This window comes from Moschus berezovskii, chromosome 5 (assembly GCF_049115385.1).
Source record: "Moschus berezovskii isolate FMDL1 chromosome 5, NW_MosBer_1.0, whole genome shotgun sequence".
In the NCBI taxonomy this organism is placed as follows: Eukaryota; Metazoa; Chordata; class Mammalia; order Artiodactyla; family Moschidae; genus Moschus; species Moschus berezovskii.
This window is the reverse complement of record NC_142464.1, coordinates 69,046,953-69,073,752: the sequence shown is the minus strand read 5'-3', so window position 1 is coordinate 69,073,752 and position 26,800 is coordinate 69,046,953. Positions and strand designations below refer to the sequence as shown.

The 26,800-nt window shown below is 40.5% G+C and overlaps 1 protein-coding gene and 1 pseudogene across 18 annotated transcripts in view; one reads left to right on the top strand and one right to left on the bottom strand.

Annotated features, from left to right (window-relative positions):
* APBB2 (amyloid beta precursor protein binding family B member 2) overlaps window positions 1–26,800 on the top strand; it is a 388,982-nt gene that overhangs the window by 105,540 nt on the left and 256,642 nt on the right. For 14 of the 18 annotated variants that reach the window (XM_055435278.2, XM_055435274.2, XM_055435271.2 and 11 more), the window contains one exon: window positions 13,848–13,960. The exons of 1 other annotated variant lie outside the window; for it this stretch is intronic. The gene's annotated coding sequence lies outside the window, so the exon portion shown is untranslated. Of the gene's footprint in view, window positions 1–4,599; window positions 4,742–5,093; window positions 5,145–13,847; window positions 13,961–23,547; window positions 23,725–26,800 lie in introns of those variants that run through there. 3 more of the 18 variants (XM_055435273.2, XM_055435276.2, XM_055435277.2) reach the window with 3 other exon arrangements.
* The window catches only part of LOC148777849 (uncharacterized), a 169,771-nt pseudogene that overhangs the window by 105,474 nt on the left and 37,497 nt on the right, over window positions 1–26,800 (bottom strand).

Genomic DNA, 26,800 nt, shown 5'->3' with positions numbered 1-26,800 from the left:
ACGGACCTTTGTTGGCAAAGTAATGTCTCTGCTTTTTAATATGCTATCTAGGTTGGACGTAACTTTTCTTCCAAGCAGCAAGTGTCTTATGGCTTCAGTCACCGTCTGGAGTGATTTTGGAGCCCAAGAAAAGAAAGTCAGCCACTGTTTCCACTGTTTCCTCATCTATTTACCATGAAGTGATGGGACCAGATGCCATAATCTTTGTTTTCTGAAGTTGAGCTTTAAGCCAACTTTTTCACTCTCCTCTTTCACTTTCATCAAGAGGCTCTTTAGTTCTTCTTCACTTTCTGCCATAATGGTGGTGCCATCTGCATATCTGAGGTTATTGATATTTCTCCTGGCAATCTTGATTCCAGTTTGTGCTTCCTCCAGCCCAGTGTTTCTCATGATGTACTCTGCATATATGTTAAATAAGCAGGGTGACAATATACAGTCTTGATGTACTCCTTTTCCGATTTATAACCAGTCTGTTTTTCCATGTCCAATTCTGACTGTTGCTTCTTGACCTGCATACAGATTTCTGAGGAAACAGGTCTGGTGGTCTGGTATTCCCATCTCTTTCAGAATTTTCCAGTTTGTTGTGATCCACACAGTCAAAGGCTTTGGCATAGTCAATAAAGCAGAAATAGATGTTTTTCTTGAACTCTCTTGCTTTTTCTATGATCCAGTGGATGTTGACAATTTGATCTCTGGTTCCTCTGCCTTTTCTAAGTGCAGCTTGAGCATCTGGAAGTTCACAGTTCCAAGCCTGGCTTGGAGAATTTTGAGCATTACTTTGCTAGCATGTGAGATGAGTGCAGTTGTGCAATAGTTTGAGCATTCTTTGGCATTGCCTTTCTTTGAGATTGGAATGAAAACTGACCTTTTCCAGTCCCCTGGCTACTTCTGCTTTTTCCGGATTTGCTGTCATATTGAGTGCAGCACTTTCATAGCATCATCTTTTAGGATTTGAAATAGTTCAACAGGAATTCCATCATCTCCACAAGCTTCGTTCGTAGTGATGCTTCCTAAGGCCCACTTGACTTTGCATTCTAGGATGTCTGGCTCTAGGTAAGGGATCACACCATTGTGATTATCTGGGTCGTGAAGATCTTTTTTGTATAGTTCTTCTGTATTCTTGCCACCTCTTCATAATATCTTTGCTTCTGTTAGGTCCATACCATTTCTGTCCTTTATTGTGCCCATCTTTGCATGAAATATTCCCTTGGTATCTCTAATTTTCTTGAAGAGATCTCTAGTCTTTCCCATTCTATTGTTTTCCTCTATTTGTTTGCATTGATCACTGAGAAGGGCTTTCTTATCTCTCCTTGCTATTCTTTGGGACTGTGCATTCAAATGGGTATATCTTTCCTTTTCTCCTTTGCCTTTCCCTTCTCTTCTTTTCACAGCTATCTGTAAGGCCTCCTCAGACAACCATTTTGCCTTTTTGCATTTCTTTTTCTTGGGGATGGTCTTGATCACTTCCTCCTGTACAATGTCATGAGCCTCCATCCATAGTTCTTCAGGCACTCTATCAGATCTAGCCCCTTGAATATGTTTGTCACTTCCACTGTATAGTCGTAAGGGATTTGATTTAGGTCCTGTCTGAATGGTCTAGTGGTTTTCCCTACTGTCTTCAATTGAAGTCTACATTTGGCAATAAGGAGTTCATGATCTGAGCCACAGTCAGCTCCAAGTCTTGTTTTTGCTGACTGAATAGAGCTTCTCATCTTTTGCTGCAAAGAATATATTCAGTCTGATTTCGGTATTGACCATCTGGTGATGTCCATGTGTAGAGTCTTCTCTTGTGTTGTTGGAAGAGGGTGTTTGCTGTGACCAGTCTGTTCTCTTGGCAAAACTCTATTAGCCTTTGCCCTGCTTCATTCTGTACTCCAAAGCCAAGTTTGCCTGTTTCTCTAGGCATTTCTTGACTTCCTACTTTTGCATTCCAGTCCCCTATAATGAAAAGGGGTGCGTGTTCTTAGGTCTTGTAGGTCTTCATTCGAACCATTCAGTTTCAGCTTCTTCAGCATTACTGGTCAGGTATAGACTTGGATTACTGTGATATTGAATGGTTTGCCCTGGAAATGAACAGAGATCATTCTGTCGTTTTTGAGATTTGCATCCAAGTACTGCATTTCGGACTCTTTTTTTGACTATGATGGCTACTCCATTTCTTCTAAGGGATTCTTGCCCACAGTAGTAGATATAATGGTCATCTGAGTTAAATTCACCCATTCCAGTCTATTTTAGTTCGCTGATTGCTAAAATGTTGATGTTAACAACTTTACCCCATCACATAAGGCAGTTGTTTCTGGATAATAGTGGCTTTTCAATGATTATTGGTTGAGTTAATAAATAAATAATATGCTCTGCTGCTGCTGCTGCTGCTGCTAAGTCACTTCAGTCGTGTCCGACTCTGGTGACCCCATAGACGGCAGCCCACCAGGCTCCCCTGTCCCTATGCTCTACCTGCCCTTAAATTGTTATTATGGAAGGATCAGGCCACCGTGCTGATGACATGCACACGAGTGCTTAAGAGTTTGAATGCAAATGGGCTATGTTTGAATGAAGCCTGGCCCTGCCTCTTACTAACCCTGTGAATAAGTCACCCAGCCTCTCATCCCTCTTTTCTCACCTGTGGAAAGAGGATACTGACAGTTGCTACCTCAGTGGGGTAGGAAAGAAACGAAGAGAGGAAAGAATGCTTCACATGTGGGAAGCACTCAGTAAAGGTCAGCGTCAGTGTTTATCATGCAGGATGGAATGTGAGAAGTGTGATGAGAGGTACAAGGTGTCATCAGTTCAGTTTAGTTCAGTCGCTCAGTCGTGTCCGACTCTTTGCGATCCCATGAATCACAGCACGCCAGGCCTCCCTGTCTATCACCAACTTTGAGAGTTCACTCAAACTCATGTCCATCGAGTTGGTGATGCCATCCAGCCATCTCATTCTCCGTCGTCCCCTTCTCCTTCTGCCCCCAATCCTTCCCAGCATCAGAGTCTTTTCCAGTGAGTCAACTCTTCGCATGAGGTGGCCAAAGTATTGCAGTTTCAGCTTTAGCATCAGTCCTTCCAGTGAACACCCAGGACTGATCTCCTTTTGAATGGACTGGTTGGATCTCCTTGCAGTCCAAAGAACTCTCGAGTCTTCTCCAACACCACAGTTCAAAGGCATCACTTCTTCAGCTATCAGCTTTCTTCACAGTCCAAGATGTCATCAGTTCAGTTCAGTTCAATCGCTCAGTCATGTCCGACTCTCCGCGACCCCATGAATCACAGCACGCCAGGCCTCCCTGTACATCACCAAGATGTCATAGGCAGTCAGAAAAGGGGAGATGCATCAAGTTGGGCAGAGGTTAGGAAAGAGGAGGTAGCATTTGAGATTGACCTGAAAGAATAAATCAGACTTCACCAAAGGTAAAGTGACCAGAGGGAGAAAATTGAGAGCATGTAATTCACAAAGTTACAGAGGTGGAAGATGTGAGAGAGGTCTTCTGGAGAAAAGACTGTGGTCTAATATGGCAAGACAGGGTAGATAAAATCATTAGGGCCATGTGTGTTTTTGATATAAATTTAAACTTTTACTTCTAAAAATTTTCAAAGAGAAAAACAGTTTAAAGAATACTGCCATGAACACCCATAGAACCCTATCTAATTTCAGTGATTATTAACATTTTTCCTATTTACTTCATGTGTATAAATTTACATATATTATTTTTTGCTGAACTACTTAAAAATAAATTTTAGAATTCATGGCATTTTACCCCTAAACACTTTAGCCTGCGTTTCCAAAAAATACAGAAGCTACCTTACATAACTGCAGTACTATTATGATGACCAGCAAAATAAATAATAATCCCCAAATATCATTTATTATCAATCCTTCGTCAAACTTCCCAGAGACTTAGTCTTCTAAGTCTTTAGCATTAAAAGCATTTTTTAGAAACCAGAATACAAGCTAAAGACCATGTATTGCATTTTATTTGTCATTCTTCCTAAGTCTCTTTAAATCTGAAATTCCAACTAAGATATTAGGACTTGTAGGCTTTGGATCACTAAGAAAATTATGGTGCTTTCTTCCTTGCCATCTACAATTCCTGTAATTCAAAATATAAACAATTTGAATTTCAATAAAAGAAGGGTAAGGAAGTCCAAGTAGATTTCAGATTATTTTCCCTCCCATCAAGACGATGACTTTGACATTACTTTTGAAATCTCAAATGATCACATTTTTAGAAACCTCAGTATATGTGTATTTGCCTTGAATGGTCCAGCTCTAGACTCACAGGATTCAGCAAAGAAACAGTGACTCACTGTTTTCAGTTGAGCTGAATGTCTAGCATGTCTAAACTTTACAGATATGAAACCACATTCTTAATAGACACAGAAGTGGTTTTTAGTCCCAGTGTATATATAAGCCTTCCAAACACTATGTTCCCGTCCTTTCAGGTAATTTCACAGTGAATTTCACAGTATTTCTTTACGGGAAAAAGTCGTTTAGAACTGTGGGTTGGAAAACAGAGAATGCAGAACCTTGTCCATCCTGCTTTAACCAGGAACACTCTGGTTACAGAGGAGTGGCACTTGGATACCTCCTTTGTTTTTGTCACTTCACAGCCACCTGTGTCCTAGGCAAGTGTCTGGAATAGCTGCAGGTACAGAGTGGTTATGAGGGGCCTGCCTGCCAGGGCTGCAACTTTCACAGCTGAAAGACTAAACCTGGCATCCTTTGGAACTCCATGGAACAGAAAGGATTCAGGTATTTGGGGAGTGCTTTCCTGCAAACGTGCATCCTCTAATTGCCTTTTCCTAATGATCTCCCCTTGTTACACTTTGGAAGGGAGCTCCTCTGAGGACCATTTCTTTCCACCTCACTTGCAGGTGCCTTGTGAGTGCCGCTCTAATTTATTCCCCTTAGCCTTGTCGGGGAACCCAGCCCACCCTGCTTCTGCTGGGAGAATGCGTTTCCACCTTCGTTTCAACTTCACGAGGTTCTATTGACACACTTGGACGAGGTTCAGTGTAGCGCCTGCTTGGTTTTTCTCCTGTCCTTAATTTGGTTTGCCTTTTATTGTCTTCTACCTGAATGAATTCTTTCTCTTTCTTTTAAGGGAAAGGAACCTGAGAAAAACAATGCTTGTGGTGGTGACTGCTTGTTAAGGGTAATTACTATTTTATGTTAATCTACGTGTTAAAATGAGCAGACAGAGAATTGCTAAATTCACCATCTTGTTATTTCCCAAGTCTGGTCCTTTTAAGTATATTTGTTGCTTAAACAAAGATGTAGCCGAGCAGAGTAGAAGTGTCCAAATGGAGAGTTTTTTATGCATGTGTATATATAGAATTTAAAATTTTTATTTCCATCAGCAAGAGTCATTATAGAGTACTTGGAAATTATAGAAAAGTGGAAAGAAGAAACCCAGCGATAACTAGCATTAACACTGTGAATTCATGTCTGGTCATTTAGCCTTCATGCTATTTTTCTTTTAAGAGAAATGGGAACAGCTTCACTTTTACAGTCTAGCACTTTTGTTCCTCAAAAGTGTGGTCCATAGATCAGCAGCACAGACATCTCTTGGGAGCTTGTTAGAAATACAGTATCTTGGTTAGCCTCTTGTTTGCATCCTTTACTCCCCACCCCCAAAGAAGAAATACAGAATTTCAGACTGTACTGTGATATGCTGTGTGCATGCCAAGTCGCTTCAGTCGTGACCAACTCTGTGTTGATCTACACGGACTGTAGCCCGCCAGGCTCCTCTGTCCATGGGATTCTTCAGGCAATAATATAGAAGTGGGCCGCTGTGCCCTCCTCCTCGGGATCTTCCCAACCTAGGGATCAAACCTCCATCTCTTATGTCTCCTGTGTTGGCAGGCGGGTTCTTTACCACTAGTGCCACCTGGGAAGCCCTGTGATATACGGAATTGTAATTTGTATTGAGTGATATTTTGTATATGTTAAAATTCAGAAGCACTTCTCCAGAACACAGTATACCCGGGACAGCAGATGAAGTGAGTAGGACCCAAAGACCAAGACGGTTTATCTCCATTTCCCCACTGTTCCTCTTTCTTAAGATAATTTCCTCAGTATGTGATAATGATAAAAGTGGAGATCAATTTTCTAGCGAGACATAGCAGCCTTGATAAGGAACCCAGCTGTCTCATGCATAAACATTTCATTTGGTGAACATTCATTAAGTGCCTACTGTGTTCCAGGGCACACGTGTGGCTGCCACAAACCCCGCAGTTAGGGCGTGCCTGTATTGCAGTAGAAGCATTCAGAGGGCAAGGAAGAGGGCACAAGAGGAGGCTGGAAGTCAGAAAGAAAAATCGTTTCTGAGCTGAGTCTTGAAATATAATTCCGTGAACATGAGTTATGAGTGTTGCTAGACTCTGGAGAGAGCGCAGAGCCAGATAAAATGATCCCTTTCTTCAAGGAGTCTGTGCTTGATTTAAGGACAGGGGACAGTGTTTAAAATGATAAATAAAATCTGAAGCACCTTGGTATTGGGGTAGATCAACTTTGTGACCTCATACAAGTTATCTCACCTGACTATCCATTCCGTAAATAGTACTTCACAGAATTAGAGTGTTTGTTGTTTTTTTTTTAATGAGGTGACATAATAAAGCTCTTACCTACAGTGAGTGCAGAATTGGTTCTGTGTGGCAAAAATATTGTAAAAGTGCCAAGTACGTGCCATAGATAAAAATACTGAGGAGAAACAGAAAAGAGAGTCTGTTTCTGCCTGGACTGAGAGAGACCTTGTGGCTAATATGGCCCTGAGTATGTGAACGAGGAAGGCAGGGCAGGTGGGAACTGAAGTAAAAGATGAAACTGCGCTTTTGAAACTGGATGGACCAAAAAGTGGAGAAGGAAATGGCAACCCACCCCAGTATTCTGGCCTGGGAAATCCCGTGGACAGAGGAGCCTGGTAGGCTACAGCCCTTGGGGTCGCAAAGAGTGGGACATGACTTAGTGACTAAACAACAACAGACTAAGAAGAAAGGTGATGGAAGCACCGGGTCGGGTTTGGTGGTGGAGAACTCTGCTTCCAACACGTTCAGTTTGAGGAGGTGCTGAAAGTGGCAAGCCTGGGATGCTAGTTTGCTCAGAAGGATGGTTATTCAGATGCATGCCCCTCTGTTCTAGGCTTGGCCAGGGCTGAGCGTGAAATGAAATGCTCAGCTTCCCTGGTTCTGGTGTTTAATTAGTTTCCATCTTGCAGTGGGACTCTTTCTTATTCAGTGGAAACGTTTACATCTACCCAGGGTCATCAAGATGGAAAACAAGGCATAATTTTTTAAACCTTGGAACTTAACCTCTTCTTCAAAAGAAGAGGTGTGGAAAAGAACTGAACTGTGCCTAATTTTTATCCGTTGTCATCCTCTTCCTTAGGTTTCTTTTCTTTATAAATCTTCTTCCTTCCACCTAATGACTATTAACTGCTACAGCAGAAAACTGAATTGGAGAAGGTTTGGGTTTTTTTGGTATAGACTAAATGCTGTAATTTTTGTGTTACAAAAATTAATCTTTTTGTGTCAGTTTCAACCATAAGCTCCTCTATTATCTCTCTTTATATGGAGTAGACCTAACCTATAAGTTTGGCTTGAAGCTCAACATTCAGAAAATGAAGATCATGGCATCTGGTCCCATCACTTCATGGGAAATAGATGGGGAAACAGTGGAAACAGTGTCAGACTTTATTTTTTTGGGCTCCAAAATCACTGCAGATGCTGATTGCAGCCAGGAAATTAAAAGACACTTACTCCTTGAAAGGAAAGTTATGACCAACCTAGATAGCGTATTAAAAAGCAGAGACATTGCTTTGCCAACCAAGGTCTGTCTAGTCAAGGCTATGGTTTTTCCCGTGGTCATGTATGGATGTGAGAGTTGGACTGTGAAGAAAGCTGATCGCCAAAGAATTGATGCTTTTGAACTGTGGTGCTGGAGAAGACTCTTGAGAGTCCCTTGGACTGCAAGGAGATCCAACCAGTCCATTCTAAAGGAGATCAATCCTGGGTGTTCACTGGAAGGACTGATGCTAAAGCTGAAACTGCAATACTTTGGCCACCTCATGCGACGAGTTGACTCACTGGAAAAGAGTCTGATGCTAGGAAGAATTGGGGGCGGGAGGAGACAGGGACAACAGAGCTGGATGGCATCACCGACTCGATGGACATGAGTTTGAGTGAGCTCCAGGAGTTGGTGATGGACAGAGAGGCCTAGCGTGCTGTGATTCATGGGGTTGCAAAGAGTCGGACATGACTGAGTGACTGAACTGAACTGAACTGATAAGTAACCATAGTTACTGGCTTTTGTAGGTTATAGCCTGCGATATAAAATGCTTACATTTTGCCAAATTTGTTTTCTCTGTTTCTTTCTGTCTCTGAATGCTGCTGCTGCTGCTGCTAAGTCACTTCAGTCGTGTCTGACTCTGTGCGACCCCATAGACGGCAGCCCACCAGGCTCCCCCGTCCCTGGGATTCTCCAGGCAAGAATACTGGAGTGGGTTGCCATTTCCTTCTCTGAATACATATACTTTAAAAATACTTCTGCTGAACCATTTGAATTATAGAGGTCATGCATGACCCTTTACTACAATTACTTTCACATGTTATTTCACAATCACAAGAGTATTCTCCCACACAGTCCATAATACTGATTCAGATTTCCCCAATTATTCCAGTAATGTCTTTTATAACCCTTCTCCTCATCCAAAGTTCACCAACAATCATTCATTACATTTGGTCTCTTTTCCTTTCATCCAGAACAGTCACCCTGTTTTCATTTATTTTTGTCATCTGTGGCACTGATATCTTGGAAAATTCCAAGATAATTTTCTTATAGAAAGTACTGCAATCTGGACTTGATTGTTAATTTATGATGCGATACAGATTAAGCATTTTGACAGGCACATTACATAGTGGAGACATGTGGCGTCCGGTAACCCTATGATTGATTATACCAGCCCAGCCATCACTTGGGTAAGGTGGTCTGCCAGAGCTCTCCATCATAAGGATACCTTTTCCCCTAGGTAAGTGATGAGTAATCCGAAGGGTGATACTCAGAGACTGTGTGAGTATCCTGTTCCACAGCAACCCTTCCCCTAATGGTCTTCATGTCTGTTAATGAGCCTTGACTGAATCAATCATTGCGTCGCTGGTTGCAAAGTGGGATTTTCTGTTTCTGCTGTTCCTTTGGTGTTTGTTAGCTGGCTGTCTTTGTAAAGAGCATTCCAGTATCCCCCTTTGCTTGAAGATCTATGGATTTATGGTTCCTTTTTTTAAGTTGAACGTGTTACAGTTTATCCATATCATTCTTTTCCTTGTTCAGACTGTACCACATGTGACTAGTGGGAGCCCCTTCAAGGCAGCTCCTTTGTCCTGTGTCATGTCTGCATTAATATTTGAGCACTTCTTGCTTTCTGGCATAGTGGAATGTTCTAGGCTTATATTGTACTTTCCTTACCGTCCAGGCCTGGATTCAACTATTTCTCTAGTGAGTTACAGTATTGAGAAAGACAGGATCTGGGTAGTCAAGCTTTTCTCTAAAAATGCATATAATCCAGAGAAAGTTAAAATTCATGAATCATTTGTTTAAACTCCCTCAATCCCCAGCTTTGCTGAAATATTCACATGGAGTCCTCAGGAGTCTAGAAGTTGGAAGGGAAGAACCAGTGAAAGGAAGAGGCCATGGAAATTGAAGGTCACTGGGCTTTGGACCAGAGGTGGCTCAGTGATGCAAAAGGGGGAGTGAGATAGTGCCAAGACCAATTTAGATTATGTTGGAATTCTGCCCAGGGAGTGACTAGAGAGCCTGAGAAAATAATTTCTGCTTATTTTCCAGGTAGACTCTGAAAATTGGTTGCCCTTTTTTATATCCAGTAATGCTGAGAAAGTGCATCCCCCTGTGCTAACATGTATGCTAATTCTTACAGCAGTTTAAGAAATACAGTTTCCATACTGAGAATCCCTTAGTGTGAGGTGTGTATAGGTAAATGTATATTTCAGCATGTCTTCTTGTAAAAATTAAAACTCATAGTTTTTATTTTCAACACTCCTAATTGAAAACAATATTTGAATTTACTTGTTGATTATAATATTTGGTTGCAAATTATTAAAGGCGCATATGTGCAACTTTTTAGGCAGCAACTTATAAAACATAGAAGCCAAGAATTTCTAAGTTATTTTCTAAAGCAATCAACATACATTTGATAAAATGAAGCCTTTGCTCTTGAATTTGAACTGACTGATTTTTCTGGAACTCAGTATCACCTCTGTGATCTCTCTTTGTAGATAGTGTAATTAAAATGTTCAATTTGCCTTTTCTATTCTATGAAACAAAACAAAACATGAAGGCAGTAGTTAATTGTTTCCATACGATCGGTAGCTTTTGAAAATGCTTAAAAATACAAAAGCAAATTTGAAACAGAAGGGTTTTGTTTTTGTTTGTTTTTCATTGAAGTCAACATTTTTGGAAGTTAAAAAAAAGAACAGAGACTAGTACATCTATATACAACAGGACTATGGTTATTATTCAGATGTATACATTACATGTTACAGATGCTTTGTAATTTTGTGAAACAGCACCCCTCCCGCCCCTGATTTTTAACCCTCAGTGCATTCTTGAGAATGGAGAGTACTAAAGCAGTTGCTCTACACCAAATAGTTACTTGGTATTTGATAAGCTAGTAAGGTTACACTGAAAATGAAAAGGGGCGCATCATTTAAATGTGCTGCTGGCTGGCATAAGTAAGTGAACTCAAGTGTGTGGTGGCCAAATTGCCCCACATTAGCCCTTGACTCCTGAGTGCTTTCTCCATTCAGGTCTTATGGGATTTCAGTGCGCGGGATTAAACTAAGCAGACTGATGACTAAGGAATCACCATTTTTGGCAAATGAGTTATTTTCAAAGCCCAGTTTTATGTTTATCGGGAAAATTGTAATATAACTGAGTTCTTTCGGAGGTCATAAAGATCCAGCTCTCTTTTCTTACTTTCTGTTGAAAACTCCCCTTAGTGAGGCATTCATCCCCATAACCGAAACCATTGCTTCTTGTATTTCTCTAATCTTGATCCTGTTTGAAAGGAGTTATATCCAGAGCGCAGTTTCTGCATTCATAACTAAGTTTCTTTCGGACATTAAGACAGCTTATATGTAATTATATAATTAAAAATCTTCCTTAATCTGGATTTTACTAAATCCATAACTGTTTTAGGCCGTAAAAGCGAATTATATTTCGGCTTTTATAACTGATCTATGTCCTTTGAACATCTCTTTGGGGACTGTATTTGCCTTTGAATTATGAGATAGAAAATACTTTCTGTGACTGTTAATGCTTGTGGAGGTAGCATCTGGTGTCCTTGTTCTTGGGCTGGTGTTCATTTTACTGTCTGGATTCACATTTGAAATTAAAGTGGGATAAAAAGAGTTTTTTTCCCACCAGATGACTTGGTCCTATTTTTATATAGCATATTGTTATTTCTAACTGTAAAAGTAGACATGATTATTGTGGAAAATTTGGATACCACAGGAAAATGCGAAGAAAGTAAAAATTATTCTACTCTATTTTTGTTATCTTTAATTAGCAACTATTCAAATATTGACTTGTTTTCATTCTAGTCTTTTTTTTCTGGATATAGATACTTAAAAAAAAATGGGATCACATTGAACGTATCATCCATCCTATAGCCAGCACTCCCCAGTGAACACTGATTAGAAACATTTTCTCATTTTGTTAAGTATCTTACAGATTTAAAAAAATTGTTTATCCATTGCCAAATATTTGTTTTAAAATTGCTTAATATGTTATTGTAATGGAAAACTTTTTGTACATATCTTTATGTACATCTTGGACTTTTTTAAAGGATAAATTCAATCCTTTAAAGATTTATTGGTTTCAAGGAATGACAAGTAATTCAGTTTGTCCTCTCTGGCAATTCGGGATAAGTCCTCCTCTGCAAGAATCTGTCTTTATAACACCATCATGTTGGTCTCTCCAGAATGGTACAGTAACGCCTTATTTATTAACAAGACCATCAGGAAACTTCTAATAAATAAATTTTTCATGTAACTGAAACACCCTTAAAAGTGTTCATACTAGGTTACTGTAAAACCTAAAATGTGAGTGAGATTCTTTATAAAATTGTATGACATATATTGCTATTGTCTTATCATAATGAAAATACATGAAAATCGTAATTTAACTCCTCTGATTGAAATCACAAGCATCCTTATAAACAGTGGTTATTATACAGTCAGCTCTGCTAAAGTGCAATACATGTGTTTCTAAAATCCGCCATGCAATGCAGAATCATAATACAGTGCCTTACCCCGCCCCGCCCTCCCCCCAGTGCTTAAGGGAAAAGTGAGATTAGGGACATACACTCAAAAACCTTTCTTGGTGACACATTAAAAAAAATGGAATGGGAACTGGATAAAAATTGGAGCACAATTTTACACATATTTGTTGGGTTAAGAAAGAAATGGATAAAAAGTACAACACAGGAGAAAACCCTGACGTTTCCTCTGGACTGAGGCCCTGGAAGGGTTATAGCTTGTGAGTCATTGTGAGGTGATGGGAGGGGGGTAACCTGAAATCAGAAGCAAAGTTGGACACCCGGTGTGGAGGACGGTGGCTTGGCACCCGTGGGGGGAGCTGAGATCGCTGGCAGGTATTTGAGGTGTGGCTTTGTGCATTCTGTATAACCTTAGGCAGCTGGGTTCCGCCCCGTGCAGTCTTCTGCTGTTACCGTGTGTTTCTTGCCGTGTGAAATTGTGCCTAAACAAATGTGAAATTTGTTGCTCCAGTTGTTCCCTGTGATATCAAACACAAGAGTTAGAGGAGAACTGAGTTTTACATGTGGTCCTACACTGATGTCTCAGGGATATTCCTGTAAAAACAGAAAAACCTGGCTTAAGAGTCAGTTACATTACACTGTGTAATGTGACAATAACTATAACAGTAGCTAAACTGTAACAGCGACAGGAGTAATCAATGATGCCTATTGACGTCTGTGGGTTTCTGACTGCCTGTGGTGCCAGTACATCTTGCCTCCTCCTGATGGACCTATTTCTCAATCTCTTATGAATTTTAAACGAGTTTATCACACTTCTTAGAATAACGTCTTGTGTGCAGCCTGGTCAGTGCGGGAGAGGCTGATGGGTTTAGACTTCAAATTATGATTTACCTGTGGCATCTGTTATGCCTACTGAAACTCATTTATCTTATGATGAGTTACTACCTGTGTATTCATTTGCAAGATTGTGGGAGGAAGTAACTGATGTTTTAAGTGAGATCATCATCACACAGAATTTTCAGATTTTCTGTTTCGTTAGAAAAAAGTTAACAAGACTCTTCTCATTCCCACCTGCAAAAGTGAAGTGTGCTTAAGTGGGTACACCTGACGGGCATTTATAAGTTGATGAATTTTCTTAAGTTATTATTGTTCATGTCTATTTACAACCCGCTTCTGTGTTTGTGAGATGAGCTCATCTTTGGAAGGTGGGGCAGGCAAGTGTGATTTCAGAAGACCTTCCCTCCCAAGTCGCAGTATAATTAGAAGTCCAGATCCTCCCTCAGTTGCTTTTTATGACTCCCTGAGAAGAACATTTTTATCATGAATGGTTCCAAGATGCCTTGCTGGTTCCTGCTTCAGTAACTTTAATAAGGTGACAAGTCAAAACACCATCTAGATTTAGCAAGTCTCGTTAGTATTGTTCTGAAAGAAAAGTAGATAACACAGTTCATCATTTAGATATTCCAGTGAAATCTGTATTTTAATTATGTGTAGAGACTCTGAATAGCAATGTGGTATTTTGATTTTTAATTTCTAATCTGACTTTGTTAACTTTTTGTCTCCACACAGTTTCTAGATATATTTGGGCTGCCTGACCTCACTGAGTCATTGCTAGTAATTAACAGGACTTTGTGGGAAAAGGGAACTTGCCTTCTGAGCTTCGTACCAAAGACCTGGGAAAAGTAAGTGTTTTTCTAACTTGCTTTTAAAAAAATTCTGTTAAATTTCTCTCAGAAAGTTAACAGTGTGTCTGTCGCTTTTCTACTTCCTTTCTTTCCTGGCTTTATAAGTTTTATATGGGCTTATGGGCTTGAAACATGGAAAGGGACTCAGGAACCTTAAAAAAAAAACAAACAAAAAAACAACCTTCCAAGATATTAGGATGACTTTCTGCATTGTGTCATTTCTTTGGGAAATCAAACTGAGTCCTCAAGGTTGTGATAAAATCTTTTACCAGGTGTTCAGAAGATAAATTCTAAAGATAAGAGTGTAATATGGTGTGACAGAAAACTGAGTCCAGTTTTCTGAGCTTCAGGTATTTTAGACATTTAAATAAGCTCTTTGGTTCTGAATTATTTAGGATAAGAATGAAATCCATTTGGTTCTTTTCTTGTCTGGAAGGGAAAATAAAGTTGAAAAGCACGTATTCAATAAGTCTCTCATGTAGCTTGGCCTTGGAAGAATTGATGCACCTGTCAGTTTTATTGTTTTACAACTTATAGAAACTTGAAGATAGTTTGAGACACCTGTAGGAATGCCTTGACCAAAAATCTTATTTGGTGCCATAAAATTCAGTTTTATTCCCTGATCTTTTTGAAAAGAAAGGTAAAATGGACCCTAAAAATAATAACGTCAGTCTGCTTTCTTGTCGATCTTACTTGGAAATATGAGTGGCCTCTAAGAATGTAAACAAAATAGCACACACACACTCATGCACACTCACATGTGTTCACCCACACCTCTTTTCTGGTGTGTTCTGAAAGAATATCATTGACAGTAGGAACTGTTTGCTCATTAAATCACTAGTTTTCTAAACTTAGTATTTTTTGTGTATTCTAACTCCTCTGCATTTCTCACAGTACAAATGAGATAGTTGAAACATTCCTAAAACAAAACAAAAGAACTTTACTCTAGAAGGTTCATAGAAGCATTAAACAGTAAGATCAGATTTTATCGTTATGTTGTTTGTCATGTAAATTTATTTATAACTAAATTGTTTGTTATATGGAAATAATTATGGTAAGTTAAGTTATGGCTGAAGTTAAGTAAGATAGTCACACTGAAAAAATATTATACACACCACAGAGTATACACACACACCACGAAAACACTTTCTGAGAGCTGTGAAGTTTCTGCTAAAATATAAATCCATTGAAAGCAAGGACTTTGAAAATTTTCTCCAAAAACGCTTTTCTGTTTATAGTGAAATATTGGCAGTAGTGATATACTGTAGTATTTTTAAAAAATGTCAGTGGAATTTTTAAAAAATAATAGCAATATGTTTATTAATAGTTGAGTTTTTTAGTTTGTATTCACATATTGACCTTAAAATAATGGAAATCCTATGTGGTCTAGTTGTTATTCCATCCTGGAAGGATATTTGAAAGAGGATTATGTTGAAAGTCACCAATCTGTTCACAGAAGTGGAACGAAAAGAGCAAAAGATTAATTCTCTGGGCTTTAGGATCTCAATATTTGCAGTGGTGTTTGAATTGGAAATATAACAGCCCCAGAAAGAGAGCTACTTAGATTGCCTTTCAAATGATTTAGCATTTCTTTAAAATTTTATATAGTCCCTGGTGAAATATTTTCCTTCTGTTACACCAAAATATTCCCTTTGTGACATTGCTGTAAAAGTTACTTTTCCATTTTGTAGAAGCGAGGCATTGGTAGGACCTTTGATCACCGTAATAAACTAAAGAGAGTCCCTGTGTTACCAGAGGGACCACGGCAGAAGAAGCTTACTAAAACTGATGTAATACGTAAAAATTTGTATGCACGAAGGATGTTCACAGGTGACTCTTAAAGTTTAAAAAAATGGTGATTATAATGTGGATGCTACACATAAATCTAGTTGTGAAGAACTAGTTGTATGGAAGTAAACAAGGGAGAGGGCTGCGCAGGGCAGGGGGAGATAGAGGCAAGTCCCTTCTGAAATTTACAGAAGTCACAGGTGCATGTTTCTAATAGTACATTGAAAGCTGTACATGCGTGCTAAGTGGCTTCAGTTGTGTCCATCTCTGTGAGACTCAATGAACTGTAACCTACCAGGCCTCTGTCCATGGGATTCTTCAGGCAAGCATACTGTTGTGGGTTGCCAAGCCCTCCTCCAGGGGATCTTCCCAACCCAGGGGTCAAACCCGCGTCTCTTAAATCTCCTACATTGGTAGGCAGGTTCTTTACCACTAGCACCACCTGGGAAACCCTTATAAGAGGTACTTAAATGAATTCGTGACTTATTGTGGGGAAGGTAAATGCACAAAGAATGCTCAAACTACCGCACAATTGCACTCATCTCACATGCTAGTAAAGTCATGCTCAAAATTCTCCAAGCCAGGCTTCAGCAATATGTGAACCGTGAATTCCCAGATGTTCAAGCAGGTTTTAGAAAAGGCAGAGGCACCAGAGATCAAATTGCCAACATCCGCTGGATCATGGAGAAAGCAAGAGAGTTCCAGAAAAACATCTATTTCTGCTTCATTGACTACGCCAAAGCCTTTGACTGTGTGGATCACAATAAACTGTGGAACATTCTGAAAGAGATGGGAATACCAGACCACCTGACCTGCCTCTGGAGAAACCTGTATGCAGGTCAGGAAGCAACAGTCAGAACTGGACATGGAACAACAGACTGGTTCCAAATAGGAAAAGGAGTACGTCAAGGCTGTATATTGTCACCTTGCTTATTTCACTTATATGCAGAGTACATCATGAGGAACGCTGGGCTGGAAGAAGCACAAGCTGGAACCAAGATTGCTGGGAGAAATATCAATAACCTCAGATATGCAGATGACACTACTCTTACGGCAGAAAGTGAAGAGGAACTCAAAAGCCTCTTGATGAAAGTGAAAGAGGAGAGTGAAAAGGTTGGCTTGAAGCTCAACATTCAGAAAACAAAGATCATGGCATCTGGTCCCATCACTTCATGGGAAATAGATGGAAAAACAGTGGAAACAGTGTCAGACTTTATTTTTTGGGGCTCCAAAATCACTGCAGATGCTGATTGCAGCCATGAAATTAAAAGACGCTTGCTCCTTGGAAGGAAAGTTATGACCAACCTTGATAGTATATTAAAAAGCAGAGACATTACTTTGCCAACCAAGGTCCATCTAGTCAAGGCTATGGTTTTTCCCGTGGTCATGTATGGCTGTGAGAGTTGGACTGTGAAGAAAGCTGATCGCCGAAGAATTGATGCTTTTGAACTGTGGTGTGGAGAAGACTCTTGAGAGTCCCTTGGACTGCAAGGAGATCCAACCAGTCCATTCTAAAGGAGATCAATCCTTGATGTTCATTGAAGGACTGATGCTAAAGCTGAAACTGCAATACTTTGGCCACCTCATGCGACGAGTAGACTCACTGGAAAAGACTCTGATGCTGGGAAAGGTTGGGGGCGGGAGGAGACAGGGACGACAGAGAATGAGATGGCTGGATGGCATCACCAACTCTGTGGACATGAGTTTGAGTGACCTCCGGGAGTTGGTGATGGACAGGGAGGCCTGGCGTGCTGTGATTCATGGGGTCATAGAGAGTCGGACACGACTGAGCGACTGAACTGAACTGAACTGAGGGGAAATTCAGAACCCTAAACGACCACCATACTTCCTTTGAACTCCCACTTGTCCTGTGCTTTTATTTTTTTCCTAATCACAAACATATTTTCAAAGTCTTCCTTGTTTCAAGTATTAAATTATTTGAAGTAGGTTTCTGAAAACTTGAGTCTCTGACAAGATTAGATGCACTTTTGAAAAATTAGGTATGGATTATTTAAAAGAAGTAGAAAGTAGCTTCTATTTTATTATTGTGTTTAATACCTATATGTGTTTATTTTTATGTTAATACTGCCAGCTTAGAATATGCTATGAATTATTTGGTACCTTTTCTTTTCCACTTAATAAGTCATGAATTCCCATGCTGATAAATGTTTGTCTACAATATCATTTTTAGTGAAAGAGAAACAAGTGGATCTTAGCCTTTTGTTTAATTTGAGGTGATCCTGGCTTTTAGTGAGAAGGGAGTATAAATATGTCAAGTACATGGTGAGAGTTTTTCATCTGCAAACAGATAATAGACTAGACTTCACCTTCTACAATCTCTAGAGTGTTTACTGTAACCAGACATGTTGTGAACAGGAGGCTTGTGGGACTAAATACGTGTTCAAAATGGTAAATGTCACTGTTTGACAGGCACTGTGTATAAAACTTTGCGTCTTCTTTGGTCCCTTTGTTTTATTACAGGAGCGTGGGTGACATGTTCCTCCTGCTTAGCTGTCTTCATCAATATTTCTGTGCCTAAGGAAGGATTCTACCTATGTTATTTCTCCCTCCCAAGAAGCTCTAAATATCTCAGATGAGGTGATGGGTACAGAAGGAACATTTCATAGACTTTGGGATATAATTTCTTGGAACAGATTGAAATTCACATCAGTAGGAGATGCAAAATGTATTACAGATCTTTGTATGCCTTCTCAGTTTTAGGTTCATTTATTAAACCAATTTTTTTGCACAACTACTGTATGCTGGGCACCGTGTTCAGAGCTCATTGTTCAAAGATGAATGAGATATGCTCTTGCTTTCAAAGAACTTAATTTGAGTTTCAAATTCAGATTCAGATTACATTTATTCAGTGTGTACTATGTGAAGACCAATGAGCTGGATATTCTTAAATGAGGTGTTTGACCACTAACATTCAGTAATGATATTCATTGATCCATCTCTTCCAAAATAAATCATGAGTAGAATTTTTTCATCTTTAAGTTTTTTTCTTTTATTTTTTCCTAAACTTTTGGTATCTGCTACTACTTGTTAAGTTAAATTAGCAAATGGGAAAAAAAAAGTTAGTAAATAACAAGCTTTTAATTGATCAATTTAGAACAGTGATTTAAAAAAAATGTGTATATATATCTATACATGTATGAGCATGCACGCACACACACACGTAATATTTGGGAACTCTGCCTCAGGTACTGTGTCCATCTTAGCATCAGATTAACTCAAATGACCAGAACACTGCAAGTCACTCTACCACAGATGAGATACTAACTCAGTATCATGTGTTTAATAATATTCTGGGACTGCCCTGGTGGTCCAGTGGTTAAGAATCCACCTGCCATTGCAGGGGACATGGGCTTGATCCCTGGTCCAGGAAGATCCCACATGCCTTGGAGCAGCTAATCCTGTGTGCCTGAACTACTGAGCCCACACACCCTAAGAGCACATGCTCCAAAGCAAGAGACAGTGAAAGTCTCTCTGTCATGCGTGACTCTTTGCGACCCCATTGACTATACAGACCATGGAATTCTCCAGGCCAGAATACTGGAATGGGTAACCTTTTCCTTCTCAGGGGGATCTTCCCAACCCAGGGATCAAACCCAGGTCTCCCAAATTGCAGGTGGATTCTTTACCAGCTGAGCCACAAGGGAAGCCCCTGCAACAAGAGAAGCCACTTCAATAAGAAAGCAGCTCATTGCAACTAGAGATTAGCCCCTGCTCGCTGCAACTAGAGAAAGCCTGAGCAAAGCAGTGAAGACTTAGTGCAGCCAAAAATAAAAATAAATAACATTTTAAAAATGAAGATATTAATTCTTGAGTAGCTAAACAGCCCAGAGTCACTGAAATGCAAGTTCATACTATGGATAGATCAGACTCAAGACTAAATAGGAAATTATTTCATGAAAGAAAATTCCAAATGGATTAAAATGGTTTTAAAGTATTGTAAAGGATGTTGAAGTGTCCTGTAAAACCACAGCAAGTGACAATGATATGATAATGAACTAAAGAATTCAAACAGGCTCAAGCACATAGAAAAGGATGACTTGGAAGGGGGAGTTAGTCCCTACATCATGCTAAAATCAAGTATATCAACTGGATTAAAGATTTTGTTTCATCATTTTTTATAGATTTTTGTAAAAATATTTATTTATTTACCTGGCTGTGCCGGGTCTTATTTTCGGCATGCAGAATCTTAGTTGCAGCATGTGGGATCTAGTTCCCTGACCTGGGATCAAACCTGAGCCCTCTGCATTGGGGAGCATGGAGTCTTGGCTACTGGACCACCAGGAAAGTCCTCCTCATTCTTTTTTACACTTATGAAGAGGCATGCATGCTAATTGTAGTAAAACATTCAAACAATACAAGGGAAATAAAATTCTATCTTGATCTCTTTTTCCTTTCTCTTTCTAGCTTCATTTCACTCCACACTCTGGGCTTCCAGGCTGATTGGAACACATACATACAGTTGTTCCTCTGTTATCTGTGTTAGGTTTGCTCCAAGATCTCCTACTATGGATCACAAAATTGGAGGATGCCCGAGTCCCTTACATAAAATGGCATACAGGCGTACCCTGTTTTATTGTGCTTTCATATATTGCACTTGGCAGAGTTTTCACAAATTTTGTTTTTTGCAAATGGAAGGTATGTGGCAACCCTGTATTAAGCAAGTCTTCTGGTGACCTTTTTCCAACAGTATTTGTTCACTTCATGTCTCTGTCACGTTTTGGTAATTCTAGCAACATTTCACGGAGAAGGCAATGGCAAGCCACTCCAGTACTCTTGCCTGGAAAATCCCAGGGATGGGGGAGCCTGGTGGGCATCCATCTATGGGGTCACACAGAGTCGGACACGACTGAGGTGACTTAGCAGCAGCAGCAGCAGCAGCATGCATATAATATGGGGTTTCCTTCATGGCTCAGTGGTAAAGAATCTGCCTCCCAATTCTGGAGATGTGAATTTGATCCCTGGGTTGGGAAGATGCTCTGGAGAAGGAAACGGCAACATACTCCAGTGTTCTTGCCTGAAGAACCCCGTGGACAAAGGAGTCTAGTGGGCTGTAGTCCATGGGGTTGCAAAGAATTGTCAACTAAACATCACCAACAAAACAACAATGCATTTAAAGTAGTTGTAATTTCTCCTTGTAGGAGAGTTCTTAGTTCACATGGTACAATTAAATATACTAAAAATTCTGATATTCTGCCCTTAGACTGGTTCCACTGTCTGAATGACTATGGAAATCAAAGTATTGAGTCACTGGATTGTCACAGTAATTCTTGGGGTAGTGATTATTGAAAATCAGGGGAAAGGAACTTGCCAACATTCACACAGCTGAAAAATGTTTGAGTTAGGATTCTAACTGTAATCCATCTAACTTCAAAGCCCATGCAGTACCCATCCAACTCTGGAGAGCTGGTAGAGAAGATAGATGCACAATTATCACGAGCCTGTGGAGGAAGGGCAGTCATTTCCCAAGGAATCAGGGATTTATATGGCCTTGGGCATGTTCCCTATTTTCTCAAAGTCCATTTTGTCATTTTTAAAGGAGAAGTGGTTAGTAGGATCTAGCAGGACCTTGGACCAGAGCAGTTAAGGGGCATTGGTAAGAGAAGAAATAATAGGTTTGGGACTGAAAGCCACTGCTAGCACTTAACCCTGGGAGTGTGCTGGGAACCGTATTAAGAATTTTACATACTTTATCTTATTTACTCTTATATCAGTTCTGAGAGGTATGTTACTGCCCCATTATAAGGATTTTGAAACTGAAGCTCCGTGAGGTTAAATAACTTGTCTAATGTCACATTAGACAAGTTAGCTTCCCTTGTGGCTCAGCTGGTAAAGAATCTGCCTGCAATGTGGGAGACCTGGGTTCGATCCCTGGGTTGGGAAGATCCCCTGGAGAAGGGAAAGGTTACCCACTCCAGTATTCTGGCCTGGAGAATTCCATGGACTGTATAATCCGTGGGATTGCAAAGAGTTGGACATGACTGAGTGACTTTCAGTTCACTTACAGTGTCACATAGCTGGGGAGTGGAGTGGTCAAGACTTAAGCCCAGTTCTCTATGGCTCTCATGTTTATGCTCTTAACCACCATGCTGTGCTTAGAAGTAATCTTTTCTGTGTCAAAACTCCCTTAATACCCTACTGGAATCTCTCTGATAATATGTTCTGATTTTATCTTTTATAGCTTTTAACTTGGGTATAGTTACTTCAGTTCAGTTCAGTTGCTCAGTCGTGTCCGACTCTTTGCGACCCCATGAATCACAGCACGCCAGGCCTCCCTGTCTATCACCACCTCCCGGAGTTCACTCAAACTCATGTCCATCGAGTCGGTGATGCCATCCAGCCATCTCATTCTCTGTCGTCCCCTTCTCCTCCCGCCCCCAATCCCTCCCGGCATCAGAGTCTTTTCCAGTGAGTCAACTCGTCGCATGAGGTGGCCAAAGTATTGCAGTTTCAGCTTTAGCATCAGTCCTTCCAATGAACACCCAGGATTGATCTCCTTTAGAATGGACTGGTTGGATCTCCTTGCAGTCCAAGGGACTCTCAAGAGTCTTCTCCAGCACCACAGTTCAAAAGCATCAATTCTTCGGCAATCAGCTTTCTTCACAATCCAACTCTCACATCCATACCTGACCACGGGAAAAACCATAGCCTTGACTAGACAGACCTTTGTTGGCAAGTGATGTCTCTGCTTTTTAATATGCTATCTAGGTTGGTCATAACTTTCCTTCCAAGGAGTAAGCATCTTTTAATTTCATGGCTGCAATCAGCATCCGCAGTGATTTTGGAGCCCCCAAAAATAAAGTCTGACACTGTTTCCACTGTTTCCCCATCTATTTCCCATGAAGTGATGGGACCAGATGCCATGATCTTAGTTTTCTGAATGTTGAGCTTCAAGCCAACCTTTTCACTCTCCTCTTTCACTTTCATCAAGAAGCTTTTTAGTTCCTCTTCACTCTCTGCCATAAGGGTGGTGTCATCTGCATATCTAAGGTTATTGATATTTCTCCCGGCAATCTTGATTCCAGCTTGTGCTTCTTCCAGCCCAGCATTCCTCATGATGTACTCTGCATATAAGTTAAATAAGCAGGGTGACAATATACAACCTTGACGTACTCCTTTTCCTATTTGGAACCAATCTGTTGTTCCATGTCCAGTTCTGACTGTTGCTTCCTGACCTGCATACAGGTTTCTCCAGAGGCAGGTCAGGTGGTCTGGTATTCCCATCTCTTTCAGAATTTTCCACAGTTATATAATGTTTAATAAACTGTAGTCTTGAAGGGGACTTCCCAGGTGGCACAGGGGTAAACAATCTGCCTACCAAGCAGGAGATGCAGGTTCGATCCCTGGGTTGGGAAGATCCCCTGGAGGAAGAAATGGCAACCCACTCTATTATTCTTGCCTGGAAAATTCCATGGTCAGAAGAGCCTGGCAGGCTACAGTCCTTGGGGTCGCAAAGAGTCAGACACCACTGAACACTGAGAGTGTGTGTATGCACATGAGGATGCACGCACACACACACACACACACACACACACACACACACAAGGTCTTGAGCACTGGGATCCAGTCTCATTCACGTTTTTTGTATGTTTATCATAACTCTTTGCTCAGGAAATTTTGCATTGGTAAAGTAAATAATCTCTAAGATATTTTGTCTCCTAAAATTCAGTATTTTAAAATCATATATGTAAAGCTTCTGTTGCAGTTACATCAAGTGTAACTTAAAAGAGGGGGGTCATTGGATTTTAGTGTGATATTTATTTATTTACCTACTTATTTAATAGTTTGATATCTAGATTGATCTCGAAAGTTTAGGAAATTCCTGATTGCTATTTTATCTAAAAGCTAATTGATGACTTGCTGTCCAAAACTAGACTAAGTTTGGAAGCTGAGACTGAATCACACTTCTAGTGCCTTTTGGAGATGTAAAGCTGTCTTGCTGCTCCTTTGCTATGGTAGGTATGAAACTGTCTTAAATAATATTTTTGAGTCCATAAAACAGTACTACCCTATCATTCATGTAGGTGAGGACCTCAGTTTCTAAAAATATGTGGAGCCCTTGTGTTGATGGTCACTACCGTTGAGTGACTTGTCTAATGTCACATAGCTGGGGAGTGTCTGGACTCAGATTAGACAACAAACAGAAGTACTTTTCTGGTTCAGGGCAGATTATGGGAGATCCTTGGAGTCAGGCACCCTAGTTTCTTGGCTTATGAACTCTGTGATTTATGACAAGAAAACATCTATAACATGAGAATGGATAAGAAAACAGGTTATGAAAGTAGGTTTGTGTACCTGGTTCATTGGGAATTTGGGGGAAAAATACCTATGTTCAGATGGGAGCCACTTTTGCTCATATATTCGTTAAAGGCCAGAATTGTGAACTTGTAAGATAGAATGTGATGGTTCAGTATTATAGCTCATGTTTATCCCACGATGAAACTTGGCTGTTTTTAAGCCAGAGTTCACCTTCTCTTTTAACTCTTGTGTTTACTTCTATGTGATCCAAGGAGGTAGTTTAGACGGTGCTTCATGTTCTGTATGCTGGAGGAGAGTAGGAAAGAAAACATTTTCCAAAGAAAATGGAAAATGTTATTTGAGCTCAACATTGCCACTGGGCTTTGAAAAACTCTGGGGTTTCTTTCATCTTCCAAGTGAGTAGCACAAGTGAGCAGTGAGGGAGGAAGGCAAACCCTGGGGAAGGTTCATAGCTTCTCTGCCTCTGTTACTGGAAAAGAGGAAGGTGAGGGCCTGTAAATAGCTCTCATGACAGGTCCAGGTGTGTGAGAGCACAGGGAGCCGCTTATTCCCCTGGCTGCTGCTCAGCCAGACGGGAAGGAGACGTAGGAGAGTGGGTCTCAGAGCCTGGCTCTACAGCAGAAACAAATGTGTCCTGGCCATCACAGGCATGCATTTCATAAATTTCAACTTGCACAGAGATTCGTGATGTTACTCCTTCTTGAGGTTTAATATCTTAGATTGCTAGAAGAGCAAGCAAACTGGATAAAAATACTCTTAGTCTCAGTCTGATTCTTGCACTTTTTGACTGCTTAGTTTTGCACTTCGAAGGAAGGGCAGACTTGGCCTGTACATTCTTGATCATGAAAGCAGGAGCTGTCAATAAATACTGAATTTAAAAAGCACTGTCAGGGTTACCTCCCCCAACTATGTGACCTTGCAAAAAGGCTTCAGTCTGCTGTAAGCTGGTAGTCCCTTAATACATGGATACCCTGGCAGGGAAAATAAAACCCCGTCTTATCCCTTTCCCTTTTACTTGTGAACTAATTGTTGTTTTCCTGCATTTAAAAGCAGATGTTAAACTCTCCCTTTGATGTTCCACAGTGGACAGACTCCAGTTGTGTGTTACGACTCCAAATGCATATCTGTGGTTAAATGAAGACCAGCTTTGGCAAATTACATTTTGATGGTTATATTTTGATCTGGAGCCAGAGAACAGAATGGCAATTTATTCTTTCATCTGACACACATTTATTGGGTTCCTGCCTGGCCCTTTACATACAGTGTATTCAGATCTCACAAATATCACAGAAACCTTGCAAATGTGATAGTGCTGTCTCTATTTTATAGATAAGGAAAATAAGGCTTATAAAATGATGAGAAAACTTGCTCAGGGTTACATTGCTATTAAGTGACTGGGATTTGATCTTGGGTTTTTAGCTGACTCCTTAGAAAAGACCCTGATGCTGGGAAATATTGAGGGCAGGAGGAGAAGGGGACGACAGAGGATGAGGTGGTTGGACAGCAACACCGACTCAATGGACACGAGTTTGAGCAAGCTCTGGGAGTTGGTGATGGACAGGGAAGCCTGGCGTGCTGCACTTCATGGGGTCGCAAAGAGTCGGAGACGACTGAGCAACTGAACTGAAAGCTGTTACTATGGCAGGGAGTGGGAGTTGGTGGGATAGGGAGACGGTACTGACTTTTCAGAGGAAATGATCAATGGAGCAAAGATCTTGAGGATTGGAATATAAAACAGTTGATGAATCATGAGCCCCTGATTCATTCATTTATTCAGTACGTGTTGACTGAGTATCTGTTTGGTGCTGGACACACTCTGCAAGGTGCTGGAAATTCAGTTGTGGGCAAGTCATAATCCTTCACCAGCTTCAAGGAGGAACTAGGAATGCAAGAAAGCGTGTTTGTTGCCCCCCAAAACCTCAGTGTCTTGGGTGGGAGAGCAGAATAGCTTTTATAAAGTTTTTAAGATGTGGAAATTTTGATGCCTTAACCAAAGTTGTAGAGTTTATTCTTCTTTTCATCAGTATACTGATGAAAAGAAAATTATCCACAAATAAACAAAGAGGTGGCTTCACTAGGAAGCTTGGCATCTGTACTGCTTGGTTGGGCTTCTTAGGGCATGCAGAAATGGAGGCTGGAGTGTGAAAACTATACTGAGTTTTAAACAGTGTGGTGAACAAAAAATTGAGCAATAAGCTGGCAAGGACTGAATCTGATTCACCTTTGGAACCCCCTTTTTATGTTAGAGGACTTAGCACAGTGCCTGTGCTAAGTTCCCAGTAACTCTGATTTATTGGTTCAGTGATGGGACATAAAGTAAGGAAGAGAGGGGAAAGAAACTCGTGTGCTTGGTGGGTAGGAGGGTTAAGATAAGGTGATATCAAGGAGGAGTGGGACAATGGCAGTGAAATAAACCAATAAATAAGCAAGGAGAGCACATGCCGTAAGACAGACTTGATTCATATGTACAAACTGTATTAATATCCAAGGAGGGGAGGAGTTGTGTTTAGGGAACCTGGAAATACCGTTGGGTGTGGATGCTTGAGAGAGACTTAAGCTTTCTTTTCACCTTCTAACTGGACTCTTCAGACTTTCTGTTCACATGTGAACCCACTCTTTTCCCCTTTCCCATCATGAACTTTATTTCGCCTGTTTGAGACTTTCAGCTTTTAAGTGCAGTGGTGGCTCTTTAATAAGTAGGGTGGCCCATAGGTGTCAGTTTGCTGGGGCAGTCCTGACTGTCCCCACTGCCTGGTATTGTTTTTGATGATG